The sequence below is a fragment of the Rhinatrema bivittatum genome, chromosome 19 (genome assembly GCF_901001135.1).
Source record: "Rhinatrema bivittatum chromosome 19, aRhiBiv1.1, whole genome shotgun sequence".
Taxonomy (NCBI): Eukaryota; Metazoa; Chordata; class Amphibia; order Gymnophiona; family Rhinatrematidae; genus Rhinatrema; species Rhinatrema bivittatum.
The window spans coordinates 22,545,104-22,559,337 of NC_042633.1; positions in this window are offsets into that span (position 1 = coordinate 22,545,104).

Consider the following 14,234-nt stretch of genomic DNA (forward strand, 5'->3'; position numbering starts at 1 on the left):
GTTCTTTTGCTCTCAGCTTTGGGAAACATGCCTCCCTGATCTCTCTGTATTCTGCACACTGCTATTTCTCCAGTGTGGTGCTCTAGGCTTACTCCTGCCCTACCTGCAAGCTTGCTGAAGGGGAAAGGCCGGTGCAGTAAACAGAGAAGCCCGGAGCTTCTTAGTGTTTCCTCTGAGCCCTGGCCATTGATGCAAATTTCCTGCGTCTCTGAGACAAATCAGGAGAGTTCCCAGGTATGGCTGCAGGGGCGTCAACTAGATCAGGGGCTCCTGCAGCTAGGGAACAGTCCCTGAGAATGGATTTTTATTTGGGGGAAGGAGCAGGGTTGGACGTTTGCTTACTGAAAGTGTGTAAAATGCAGAAAACTTAATGGTGATGTATGAGCGTATTACGTTCCCTGGAGAGTCCTGGGGAAAGGGAGGAAAAGGGAAGGATGGGATCCATGTTATCTTGAAAAGCTAAAATACTGTAATAATTCAGTTCTAATCCCCAGCTCTATCACTGACTCTCTGTGTGTGACCCTGGGGCAGTCACTTTATCTCCCTGTGTCTCAGCTCTAATCCCCGGCTCTGTCACTGAGTCTCTGTGTGTGACCCTGGGGGAGTCACTTTATCTCCCTATGCCTCAGCTCTAATCCCCGGCCCTGTCACTGACTCTCTGTGTGTGACCCTGGGGGAGTCACTTTATCTCCCTGTGCCTCAGCTCTAATCCCCGGCTCTGTCACTGACTCTCTGTGTGTGACCCTGGGGGGAGTCACTTTATCTCCCTGTGCCTCAGCTCTAATCCCCAGCTCTGGCACTGAATCTCTGTGTGTGACCCTGGGGGAGTCACATTATCTCCCTGTACCTCAGCTCTAATCCCCGGCTCTGTCACTGACTGTGTGACCCTGAGGGGAGTCACTTTATCTCCCTGTGCCTCAGCTCTAATCCCCGGCTTTCACTGACTCTATGTGTGACCCTGGGGGGAGACACTTTATCTCCCTGTGCCGCAGCTCTAATTCCCGGCTCTGACACTGACTCTCTATGTGACCCTGGGGGGAGTCACTTTATCTCCCTGTGCCTCAGCTCTAATCCCCAGCTCTGTCACTGACTCTCTGTGTGATCCTGGGGGAGTCACTTTATCCCCTGTGCCTCAGCTCTAATACCCGGCTCTGTCACTGACTCTCTGTGTGTGACCCTGGGGGGAGTCACTTTACTCCCTGTGCCTTGGCTCTAATCCCCGGCTCTGTCACTGACTCTCTGTGTGTGACCCTGGGGGGAGTCACTTCACTCCCTGTACCTCAGCTCTAATCCCCGGCTCTGTCACTGACTCTCTGTGACCCTGGGGGGAGTCACTTTATCTCCCTGTGTCTTGGGTCTAATCCCTGGCTCTGCCCTCCTACTCAGCCTCCACCCCTCAACACAACCCGAAACTTAGCACTCCCATCCACTAATATCCCCACTCTATTGTCCCATCCACTAGTGTCCTCCCAATGCACCCTCACCCAGCTCTCCCACCCACTAATCACCCCAGCCCCCCACTAAATTCATTTTATATCATATACCAGAAACATGGTTCACAGAATCTCATGAATGGGATACAACAATACCAGGCTACAACTTGTTAAGGAAGGACAGAGAGGATAGAAAAGGGGGAGGTGTGGCTCTTTATGTTAGAAACAACATCCAAGCATCTGAGCTACAAGGAAGTTGGGGTAAGGAAGAAGCTCTATGGCTCGACCTAAAAAAAGATGACGGAGCGTCCATTTATATTGGAGTGGTTTACAGGCCTCCAAACCAAAAGGAAGAGCTGGACAGAGATCTGGTTGAAGACATCCATAAGATAGGTAAGAAGGGAGAAGTGGTGATCGTGGGTGACTTTAATATGCCAGATGTAGACTGGAAAATCCCATCTGCAGAAACTAAAAATAGTAGAGCGATAGTGGATGCCATGCAAGTATCTTTGTTCAAACAAATGGTGTTGGAACCCACGAGAGAAGGAGCTATACTCGACTTAGTGCTCACTAATGCAGATAATGTCTCAGATGTCCAGGTGGGCGCCCACCTCAGCAGTAGTGATCATCAAACGGTATGGTTTAATATCACTAAAAGAATAGGGAAAAGAACTACAAAGACCCGAGTTTTACAGTTCAAAAACACAGACTTCGAGGAAATGGGGAAGTACCTGGAGGAAGAACTTAAAGGATGGGAGAACGAGAGAGATGTGGATCAACAGTGGACCAATCTAAAAGGAGCAATCACCAAGGCAACTGCTCTATATGTTAGAAATGTAAAGAAAAGCAAAAGAAAATTGAAACCTATCTGGTTCTCAAAGGAGGTGGCTGACAAAATTAAAGCTAAAAGAATAGCATTCAAGAAATATAAAAGATCCCAAAGGAAGGAGCACAAAGAAGAATATTTGTATCAACTGAGGGAGACAAAGAAATTAATCAAGTTGGCAAAAAGTCAAGCAGAAGAGAGGATTGCCAAGGAGATAAAAAATGGTGACAAAACATTTTTCAGATACATCAGCGAAAAGAGAAAGGTCCAAAGTGGTATAGTGAAATTGAAAGGTGGTAATGATCAATGTGTGGAGAGAGACGAAGAAATGGCAGAAATATTAAACGAATACTTCAGCTCTGTGTTCACTAAAGAAGACCCTGGAGAAGGACCATCTCTACACAACAAGAAACTGGAGGGAAGTGGAATGGATGAAAATCCTTTTACAGTAGAAAATGTGTGGGAAGAGCTAAAGAACCTGAAAGTGGACAAAGCCATGGGGCCTGATGGGATTCATCCAAGGATATTGAGGGAGCTCAGAGATGTTCTGGCGGCTCCGCTGTGTGACCTGTTCAATAGATCCCTAGAAACGGGAGTGGTGCCGAGTGATTGGAGAAGAGCGGTGGTGGTCCCGCTTCACAAGAGTGGGAACAGGGAGGAAGCTGGCAACTACAGACCGGTTAGCCTCACTTCGGTGGAGGGAAAAGTAATGGAGTCACTGCTGAAAGAGAGAATAGTGAACTATCTACAGTCCGGAGAATTGATGGACCAGAGGCAACATGGATTCACCAGGGGAAGATCCTGTCAGACAAATCTGATTAACTTTTTTGACTGGGTAACCAAGGAATTGGATCGAGGAAGAGCGCTTGATATCATATACTTGGATTTCAGCAAAGCTTTTGATACGGTTCCGCACAGGAGACTGGTGAATAAAACGAGAAGCTTAGGAGTGAGGGCCGAGGTGGTGACCTGGATTGCAAATTGGCTGACGGACAGAAGACAATGTGTGATGGTAAATGGAACCTTCTCTGAAGAGAGAGCGGTTTTAAGTGGTGTACCGCAAGGATCGGTGTTGGGACCGGTCCTGTTCAATATCTTTGTGAGCGACATTGCGGACGGGATAGAAGGTAAGGTTTGTCTTTTTGCGGATGACACAAAGATCAGCAACAGAGTGGACACGCCGGAAGGAGTGGAGAGAATGAGACGGGATCTAAGGAAACTGGAAGAGTGGTCGAAGATATGGCAGCTCAGATTCAATGCCAAGAAGTGCAAAGTCATGCATATGGGGAGTGGAAATCCGAATGAACTGTATTCGATGGGGGGGGAAAAGCTGATGTGCACGGAGCAGGAGAGGGACCTTGGGGTGATAGTGTCTAATGATATGAAGTCTGCGAAACAATGCGACAAGGCGATAGCAAAAGCCAGACGAATGCTGGGCTGCATAGAGAGAGGAATATCGAGTAAGAAAAGGGAAGTGATTATTCCCTTGTACAGGTCCTTGGTGAGGCCTCACCTGGAGTACTGTGTTCAGTTCTGGAGACCGTATCTACAAAAAGACAAAGACAAGATGGAAGCGGTACAGAGAAGGGCGACCAAGAAGGTGGAGGATCTTCATCGCATGACGTACGAGGAGAGATTGAAGAATCTAAATATGTACACCCTGGAGGAAAGGAGGAGCAGAGGTGATATGATACAGACTTTCAGATACTTGAAAGGTTTTAATGATCCAAAGACAACGACAAACCTGTTCCATAGGAAAAAAATCAGCAGAACCAGGGGTCACGATTTGAAGCTCCAGGGAGGAAGATTCAGAACCAAGGTCAGGAAGTATTTCTTCACGGAGAGGGTGGTGGACGCCTGGAATGCCCTTCCGGAGGATGTGGTGAAGACCAGAACTGTGAAGGACTTCAAAGGGGCGTGGGATAAACACTGTGGATCCATAAAGTCAAGAGGCCGCCAATGAAGAGTGGGTGACTCGCCAGAATAACGGCTACTGCCTGGAGACAATACCCTTATTCAATAAACATACACATGCTTACTGTGACTCCAACATCGCTCTAAGCTTCAACAGCAAGAGGAAATGTGGAAAAGTGGATTTACACTCACAAAGAGGGGAGTAGCTGGCTTGTTACGGCGGTTACTACCCCAAACCAAATAAGCCTGATGCTTCACCTTCAATGCATATACAGCATAGTTCTCTGCTTCAACGGCAGGGGAGAAGAAAAAAGGGTTCGCACTCACAAAGTGGGGAGTAGCTGGCTTGTTACGGCGGTTACTACCCCAAACCAATTGTGTCCGATACTTCACTTTCGATGCATATCCAGCATGGCTCTCTGCTTCAACAGCATGGGAGAAGACTGATACTTCACGCATATCCAGCATAGCTCTCTGCTTCAACGGCAGGGGAGAAGACTGATACATCACGCATTTCCAGCATAGCTCCCTGCTTCAACAGCAGGGGAGAAGAAAAACAACCAATAAGGACTGTATAACATAGTCTGGGTAAAACAAATAAGCATGGGTGTAGCTTGCTTATTGCGGCGGTTACTACCCCTACTACCCCTAACTAATCAAGCTAGATATTTCAATGGTGGGGGTGGAAGGGAAATAGAACCAAGAGCTAAGAGAAACAGATAAGTATGAGAGAAAAAAACGTGTGAAGCTTGCTGGGCAGACTGGATGGGCCGTTTGGTCTTCTTCTGCCGTCATTTCTATGTTTCTATATGTTTCTATGATGCACAATCTATAGTGCTAAGCGGCTTACAGTAAAACTAAATATGACACCGTGACAGACCTGGAAGCCAGTGTGGGGGGGGGGGGGGGGGGGGGCGGAGAGACCACAACCACAGGGGGAAATCCGATCAGTACAAGCGGTGCTGGCAAGTGCTGAATTCTGAATCATTTGCAGAGCTTTCATGGCAGAAGCAGGAAGGGCAAGATAAAAGAGCCAAGTTTAGTTAGAACCAGTCACTCCAGTCCTGTAGGGAAATCCACAGGATTTAAATAAGGGTTGAGATTTACACAACTGATTTTAAATGGAGCATGAAAAAAAAAAGTCTCTGATTGAAACAAGACCCCCAAAGCTTCTAGCCTGGTTGACAACAGGAATGTCGTCATAGTAACTGTGCCAGGGACGCCTTGAAGGAAGAAATCGGGACGGAGATATTGAGAAAAAACAACAGATAACCAGTGCTAGAATCAAAGCCTCATCCAGCAGGATCTAAACTAGACAGAAGACGAATTTTGATGCTGGTTTTAGGCCAACATCCAAACTAAAAGTATCCTACAGGCAACTGAGAGGAGACCTGATAAAAGTTTATAAAATCACGAGTGAGGGAGGAATGGGTAAACGGGGACCGGTTATTTAACCTTTCCAAACGCGCAAGGATTTTTATTTATTTATTTTAGTTAAAAGTTCTATATACTGCGAATTGGGCAGAATTCTGACCGTCTAAGCGGTTTACAAATATACATACATAATAAAACAGATAGGGGCAGAGCTTAGAACCTGCGCATGGGCGTAGATTTGTTCGCGCAACCCAGCACAAACAAATCTACGCCCGATTTTATAACATGCGCAATTGTGCAACTTGCGTGCGCCAAGCCGCACAGTCTTCCTCCGTTCCTTCCGAGGCCGCTCCGAAATCAGAGCGGCCTCAGAGGGAACTTTCCTTCCGCCTCCCCCCACCTTCCCCTCCCTTCCCCTACCTAACCCACCCCCCAGCCCTACCTAAAACCCCCCCCCTTACCTTTGTTCCAAAAGCTCTGGAATTTGTTGCCAGAGGATGTGGTTAGTGCAGTTAGTGTAGCTGGGTTCAAAAAAGGTTTGGATAAGTTCTTGGAGGAGAAGTCTATTAACGGCTATTAATCAAGTTTACCTAGGGAATAGCCACTGCTATTAATTGCATCAGTAGCATGGGATCTTCTTAGTGTTTGGGTAATTGCCAGGTTCTTGTGGCCTGGTTTTTGGCCTCTGTTGGAAACAGGATGCTGGGCTTGATGGACTCTTGGTCTGACCCAGCATGGCAATTTCTTATGTTCTTATGTTCTTAATATTTACAATCAAAACCAAGCCACTCTCAAACTCATAACAAAATTACTGCTAGCAACATTTCTTTTAGGGTGAGCAGCCTTCATTTTTTTTTTGCAATTTACTATTTATTGAACAACAAACGCAGAAAAGCCCACGATAACAGATCCAGTGAGCAGTCGCAATGAAATAATATCGTACAATATGATTTATGAAGCACAGTTATGGGACGAGCGTGGCTTTACTGGTGTTGACTTTTCCTTTTAACCCCAACACCAACCCTTCCCCCTCCCGCACATCCCCCACCTACAGGGTGGAAGCATGGTGTCATTAAAGAAAAATCTAGGCCTGTGCCAGAAGACGTTGCCTAACAATAGCAACTACAAGGAAGGAGCAAACACCTACATGAATAATTAACAATAAATCTACCCAGACACACAACAGCTATTGCCTGGAGCTGAAATTCCAATGCTGAAACCCAGAATCCAACAAAAGGAGGCGAGAGAAATTAGGAAACTCTAGGCGGAGGCACATGACAATTGCCCCAAGTCGAGGGCTTTCCCCAAAATGGACATTCATACGTGTGACCTGCATTTCCAGTCTGGATAAGGCTGCCAAGTGTTCTCAAAGCAGGTTCCCTTTGTCTTTATGGATAGCAGTTAATTTCCCCAGATAATACTCTCTATCCAAACGAGATTGCACATCACTTAGCGACGGGACAGCAGTCTTACGCCACCAAAAGGCAACTTTGCGACTGACAGCAGTAAATACTAGGGATGTGCATCCAGAAAGTATTTGTTGGATTCGGGATACGTATTCGTCGATGGGCAAATACGTCGCATTCGTTCAATGGCGCCCCCGATACGTTGACACGTGCATTCGTTTTCCAGTTCCCATTAAAGTCAATGGGGGAAGTATTTGCAGCCTCTTTTTTGGCTGCAGAATTGGGGTTTTATTATCAATTTTGATGAAACTTCTGGGGAGCAATCATCAGAACAACAAAACAGCTCCAAGGTACTTAGACTGTGGCAAAGTGGCACCAAAGTGGCATGAATAGCCTAATATGCTTTATCTTATGTATTTTACAATTTATAAACCGTTGTGATGGCTCGTCTTAACGACTGTATAGAAAATTTGATAAATAAATAAATAAGGTACTTTAAAGGGGCAAAGGGGTACTAGGAGAGGAAGAAGAGTGCTTTAATAGAGGTGCAAAGCAGCAGCGAGAGTGTCAAAAACACATCATAGCTTCAAAAGAGAGCACCGTTAACAGATGCATGAACCCTCGAAGGCAGCACGACAGGCAAAGCAGCAAGACAAGTGGCATCGACATCCTACAGCACAATGAAGGGGGAACATAGCAAGCAGAAAGACTAGCACCAACACACTGAGCAACCATGATAGTGGCCAGAACACCACAAGGAGTTGAGTGAGTCATCTGGAGTATGGCAGCAAGGCACAGAGGCAGAGGGTAGATACAGGCTGGCTACACCCGGGGAGAGTTCCCTTTCCTTTGTGCAGGAAAGGGCTCCCTAGAATGGGTTCGCCCCTAGAGTGGGGTGTTTCCGTTGGCATCTAATGAGCTCTCGTTGGTCTTTTAAAATCTGGTAGAGTTAGCAGACATACAAATGAGAATTTTCAAGGCCGAGGCAGAGGAGGTTACCATGTAAACAGCGGTTCATCATGGGTCAGAGGGTAGATACAGGCTGGCTACACCCGGGGAGAGTTCCCTTTCCTTTGAGCTGGGAAGGGCTCCCTGGAATGGGTTGGCCCCTAGAGTGGAGCACGAGCCTTCAAAGCATGGTGACCTGGAGCAGGGTCTCACTGTGAGCATGGTCTTACTGTGTTGTGTTTGCCACAATCTAACTACTTTGGAGATCTTTTCTTGTTCTGAACATGGGTCAACAGGTGCTAAGAGATAGGGTGCAACAACGGGGAGAGTTCCCGTTCCTTTGAGCAGGAAAGGGCTCCCTGGAATGGGTTGGCCCATAGAGTGTATAATGGTACAAATTGTTAGGATTTAAGCATTTGCAAACAGATCATGACTTCATAAGCAAGACGGAAGAAGTTCTCTTCTCTGCCCTGAAACTAAAGAAAATTGTTTGTTTTATTTAAGGATCCATGCTGTGAAGGATTACTAGTTTGAATTGCCAGAGACTGAGGTTTCCCTTTGCAATGAGGGTTCAGCCATTAGGACTGGACATAAGGCCTGGACGGACAGGCACAGCAGTCGAGGACAGAGGTGAATCCCATCTAGGGATATAAGGCCTGGACAGACAGGCACAGCAGTCGAGGACAGAGGTCAATCCCACCTAGGGACATAAGGCCTGGACGAACAGGCACAGCAGTCGAGGACAGAGGTGAACCCCACCTAGGGACATAAGGCCTGGATGGACAGGCACAGCAGTCGAGGTCCAACCCTTGTAGGGACATAAGGCCTGGACGGACAGGCACAGCAGTCGAGAACAGAGGTGAATCCCACCTAGGGACATAAGGCCTGGACAAACAGGCACAGCAGTCGAGGACAGAGGTCAAACCCTTGTAGGGACATAAGGCCTAGACAAATAGGCACAGCAATCGAGGACAGAGTCAATCCCACCTAAGGATATAAGGCCTGGATGGACAGGCACAGCAGTCGGGGACAGAGGTGAATCCCATCTAGGGATATAAGGCCTGGACAGACAGGCACAGCAGTCGAGGACAGAGGTGAATCCCACCTAGGGACATAAGGCCTGGACAAACAGGCACAGCAGTCGAGGACAGAGGTGAACCCCACCTAGGGACATAAGGCCTGGATGGACAGGCACAGCAATACAGGACAGAGTCAATCCCACCTAGGGACATAAGGCCTGGACGAACTGGCAAAGCAATCAAAGTCAAACCCTTGTAGGGACATAAAGCCTGGACAGACAGGAACAGCAGTCGAGAACAGAGGTCAAACCCTTGTCGGGACATAAGGCCTGGATGGACAGGCACAGCAATACAGGACAGAGACAATCCCACCTAGGGACATAAGGCCTGGACGAACAGGGAAAGCAATCGAGGTCAAACCCTTGTAGGGACATAAGGCCTGGATGAATGGGCACAGCAGTCGAGGACAGAGGTGAATCCCCCCTAGGGACATAAGGCCTGGACGAACTGGCAAAGCAATCAAAGTCAAACCCTTGTAGGACATAAGGCCTGGATGGACAGGCACAGCAATACAGGACAGAGTCAATCCCACCTAGGGACATAAGGCCTGGACGAACTGGCAAAGCAATCAAAGTCAAACCCTTGTAGGGACATAAAGCCTGGACAGACAGGAACAGCAGTCGAGAACAGAGGTCAAACCCTTGTCGGGACATAAGGCCTGGATGGACAGGCACAGCAATACAGGACAGAGACAATCCCACCTAGGGACATAAGGCCTGGACGAACAGGGAAAGCAATCGAGGTCAAACCCTTGTAGGGACATAAGGCCTGGATGAATGGGCACAGCAGTCGAGGACAGAGGTGAATCCCCCCTAGGGACATAAGGCCTGGACAAACTGGCAAAGCAATCAAAGTCAAACCCTTGTAGGACATAAGGCCTGGACGAACAGGCACAGCAGTCGAGGTCCAACCCTTGTAGGGACAAAAGGCCTGGAAGAACAGGCACAGCAGTCGAGGACAGAGTCAATCCCACCTAGGGACATAAGGCCTGGATGGACAGGCACAGCGGTTGAGAACAAAGGTCAAACCCTTGTAGGGACATAAGGCCTGGACAAACAGGCACAGCAGTTGAGGTCCAACCCTTGTAGGGACATAAGGCCTGGAAGAACAGGCACAGCATTCGAGGACAGAGTCGATCCCACCTAGGGACATAAGGCCTGGACGGACATGCACAGCAATACAGGACAGAATCAATCCCACCTAGGGACATAAGGCCTGTACAGACAGGCACAGCAATCGAGGACAGAGTCAATCCCACCTAGGGACATAAGGCCTGGACGGACAGGCACAGCAGTCAAGGACAGAGGTCAAACCCTTGTAGGGACATGAGGCCTGGACAATGGACAGACAGGCACAGCGTTTCAGGTCAGGCCCTTGTAGGGACGTACGGCCTGGACAGTGGATGGTCAGGCACAGCGTTTCAGGTCAGGTACATGTGCTGCAGTGCTTATATTATCTGGAGCATAGGAGGCAGTTGGAGCTGCTGCAAGGCTTTCAATCGCTTTTATTCATCTTGCCATTCACAGGGAAAATTTGGAAACTCAAGCAAAGGCAGGTTTACTTTCAAAAATACTAGCATTTCCATCAACTCTGGTGCCAGCCTTGAGCGGTGAGGGCTCATGATATCCCCTGTCATTGAAAAGACATGTTCACTGGGCACACTGGTTGGTGGACATGACAGATATCGCTGAGCCACTTTGGCTAGGTGTGGCCAGACAGTGGACTTGTGTGCCCAATATGCTAGCAGATCTGTCTGCATGTTCTCTGTCGGCTCTGAGAGATACCGTGTCACTGACAGCTGTGCTGCTGTCTCCTTTGCTTGGGTGGGCTGAGAGTCACTCATGCCAGTTGCTTTCTCTCTTGCCCGTTGCACAACAGATGAATTTTTATGGGCAACATGCCTTTGGCATTCTGAAGTGGAGGAGGAGGTACTATCTGTCGCTGACAGAGTGCTGCTCCTGCTTGGGCTAGCAGCACAACTCTCTGAAGTGCCCGCTGTTTCCACCTCTGCTTCACGCCTAATCTGTCTCTGCCTATGGCGCTCCTGTTCATGGACTTTTGCTACAGCAGGTCCTTCACCAATAAGAGACAATCGTACTGTAGGGCGAGTTTCCCTTTCACACGGGGATCACAGACTGTGGCAAGCATGTATGTGTTCTGTTCTGTTAAAGGCCTTAATCTCTCTTCCACCTGCTGCAGCAAAATATCCAGACAATGCAGCACCTCAACTGTCATTCCCTCTTCCTGTTTAAAGGCCTCCAAATGTTCATCCAAGAGATTAACTATAGGGATGATGTCAGCCAAGGTGGCACTTCTGGAACTCAGCTCCTCCATGACATCCTTGAAGGGCTGCAGGATTTTTACCAGCTGACTCATGACTAACCAATCATGATGTCCTAGGGAATTCTGCACACCTATGTCCATTGTACCAGAAAGTTCATGAAGGGGTGTCTGCAGCTCCACTAACCTCTCCAGCATCATAAAGGTGGAATTCCATCGGGTGGCAATGTCTTGAATGAGATGCTTGTGAGGCATCTCCAAATCAGTCTGCTTTTGTCGGAGAACCTGCCCCGCCTTCACACTTCTGTGGAAGTGCGCTGCTATGTTCCTGCACTTCTGTATTAAACTATGCAGGTATTCATTCTCTTTGTCATTGGACTCCAACCCAAGAGCTGACTTCAATACCAGGTGCAGAATGTGTGCAAAACATCGGATGTTCTTAAAGTGCCTGGACCATGTTTGCACCATTGTCTGTGACAAAGAACCCTGCCTGAGGATTCCTGTCTCACTGGTGTAGTTGCCAGCCCTCCAACATCTGTCTGATGCATGCTAGAATATTGGCTGCGGTATGGGCCTGGTCCGTCAGGTGGGTGTGCAGTAAAGCCCACCTCCACCCTGATGCTTGTTCAGTAATTGAGCTGCTGCCTGCCCCTGCCTCAGCCAGGTCCCTCCAGTGTGTTGTCAGGGAGAGGTAAGAGTATGCAGCATTCATGGCGGTCCAGATATCGCAGGTGAAATGCACTCTCCCCTCTGCCTTAGCTAGCAGCGCTTGCATGCAACTGTGACACTGCTTGTACAGGCTGGGGATGACCTTTCTGCTAAATGTGGTTCTGGAGGGAACTTTGTAATTTGGAACTACGACCTTCAGAAAACGCTTGAAACCCACATTCTCCACTAACTGCAAGGGCTGGTCATCAAGGGCAATCATTTCCCCAATGCTCCTGGTTACAACTTTTGAGGCTGCCTGTCTCCTACCCCATGTTGCATTCGTGCCTATTTCCACCCTCGCTCCACCCTCTCTACCTTGTGGCGACTCCCTTAAGCTCAGACGGACAGCTGCAGCCATGGCTTCTCCCCGCCTCTTGGTCCCGGTGTCCCCGGGCTGGTTTGATGCCGCAGGATCCACCATGTTCCTGATGATGTAAGGGCGCGCGCGCGCGCTCCAGACTTTGTATCAGCAAGGGCGTGAACCTCGGGGGCGTCCCCCCATAGTGACGTCATCCGTTTTCAATTTAAAAGGTCTTTGTTTGCTAACCTCAAACGAGTTAGCAAGGAACTCCAACTGGACTTGCTTCGGCAGTCCACGCTACTTGCAACAACGATCCGAGTCAGCAAGGGGAAACTTTTCTCCACTGCTCGGCCTTTTCAAACATACCAGGAGCTCCCGTTCCTCGGGGGCTCCGCTCTCTTCTTGATTTCAGATTGTTGGACGGGATCCGGTACTCGCTCCTCAAGGGCCTACGTTCCCGAAGACTCAGAAGACTCCTATTGCCTGGAAGCGAACGCAGACGTGAACTGTGAGACCGGAACCGGTATTCGCTCCACGAGGGCCCTTGTTCCTTATCTCTAAGACTCCCTTCAGCCTAAGACGTTATCGCAGGTACGGAGATCGTGAGTTACCATTACAGTTTGCAGAAAGGAACCGGTACTTGCTCCACGAGGGCCTACGTTTCTAATTCCTTTCTCAGACTCTCTTCTTTCTCAGAAGATATCGCTTACCTATATCTTATGGTTTACTATTACAGATTAACAGATAGGAACTGGTACTCGCTCCACGAGGGCCTATGTTCCTAAATTCTCTCCTAGCCTCTCTTCTATTCCAGAAGCCATCCTATACACAGTTATTGTGAGTTCTATTTCAGACTGCCTACAGGAACCAGTACTCGCCTGCGGCTCCTGTTCCTGAATACTGAAGACTCCAAGTTGCTTATAAGAAGACATTACAGATATCTACATTTGTGAGTGTATCATCTACCACTGGTTATGCCCTGCATACCCTGCCTACTCACTACCTATAGTCTCTCCTTACAGCACAGCAACTCAGAGATCGCAGTTCCAGTATCAGAGGGACTTCAGCCCTGCCGGGCACATCTACTCACTACTGCCACCTCTGGTGGCTCTACTTCCAGTCTAATAAAAGAACTATCTGTGTTTGTCTCAATACTCCAGCCTAGCCGGTGGTCCCTCTCAGGATCTCCACTTGAGGGCGCTGTTATCTGCCATCGATCCAGGGATTCACTATTTCTACTAAGTGTTACTATTCTTTCTGCTGAAGCTAATCCATATCAGATAGCTATCTCCTTGTGGGAATCATACAGGTTGCTGGTTCATCATTTTACAGGAACGAAGCATCACAGATGCTACTCCTTCCCTCTGGGGGAACAGAGCACTAACAGATTGCTGAACTGCTTCTCCTACAGGAGCCAAGCCTATCAGATTGCTAACTCCCAAGCAAGGTCCATAACAGATAGCTCACTCCACCTCCCTGGTGGGGTGGTCTTATACAGATTGCTACTCCGCAGCCTATTTCATCACAGATTGCTAACCTCTCCTTCTTCAGGAGCAGAAGTGTAACACATTGTTAACTTCCATCTGCTGGCTCCTCCCATCAGCATCGCAGATTCTAACAGATTGCTAACTCCTCCCTCTCAAGGGAGCTGGTCACTAGCAAATTGCTGGCTCCTCTCTCTTGGGGGAGCTGGTCTCTAACACCCCGGGATAGCGTTACCGCACTCCACCCCATTTCCTCCATGGTGGGTTGTCGCTTCTGCCACATGTCAGGGGGTTGCTGGCCTGCCACCTGACTGCTAGAAGGGGATGAGGGTGTGGGCTGACTCTGCTGCTTTTGAACCACTTTATGCTGCTTGGAAGGGGTCCCCTGACTGATACTGCCACCATCCCCAGATGGCAGTACTCTTGTTGGGTGCTGCCTCTTCATATGATGCGTCATGCCAAAATTAGATAGATGTCCCAT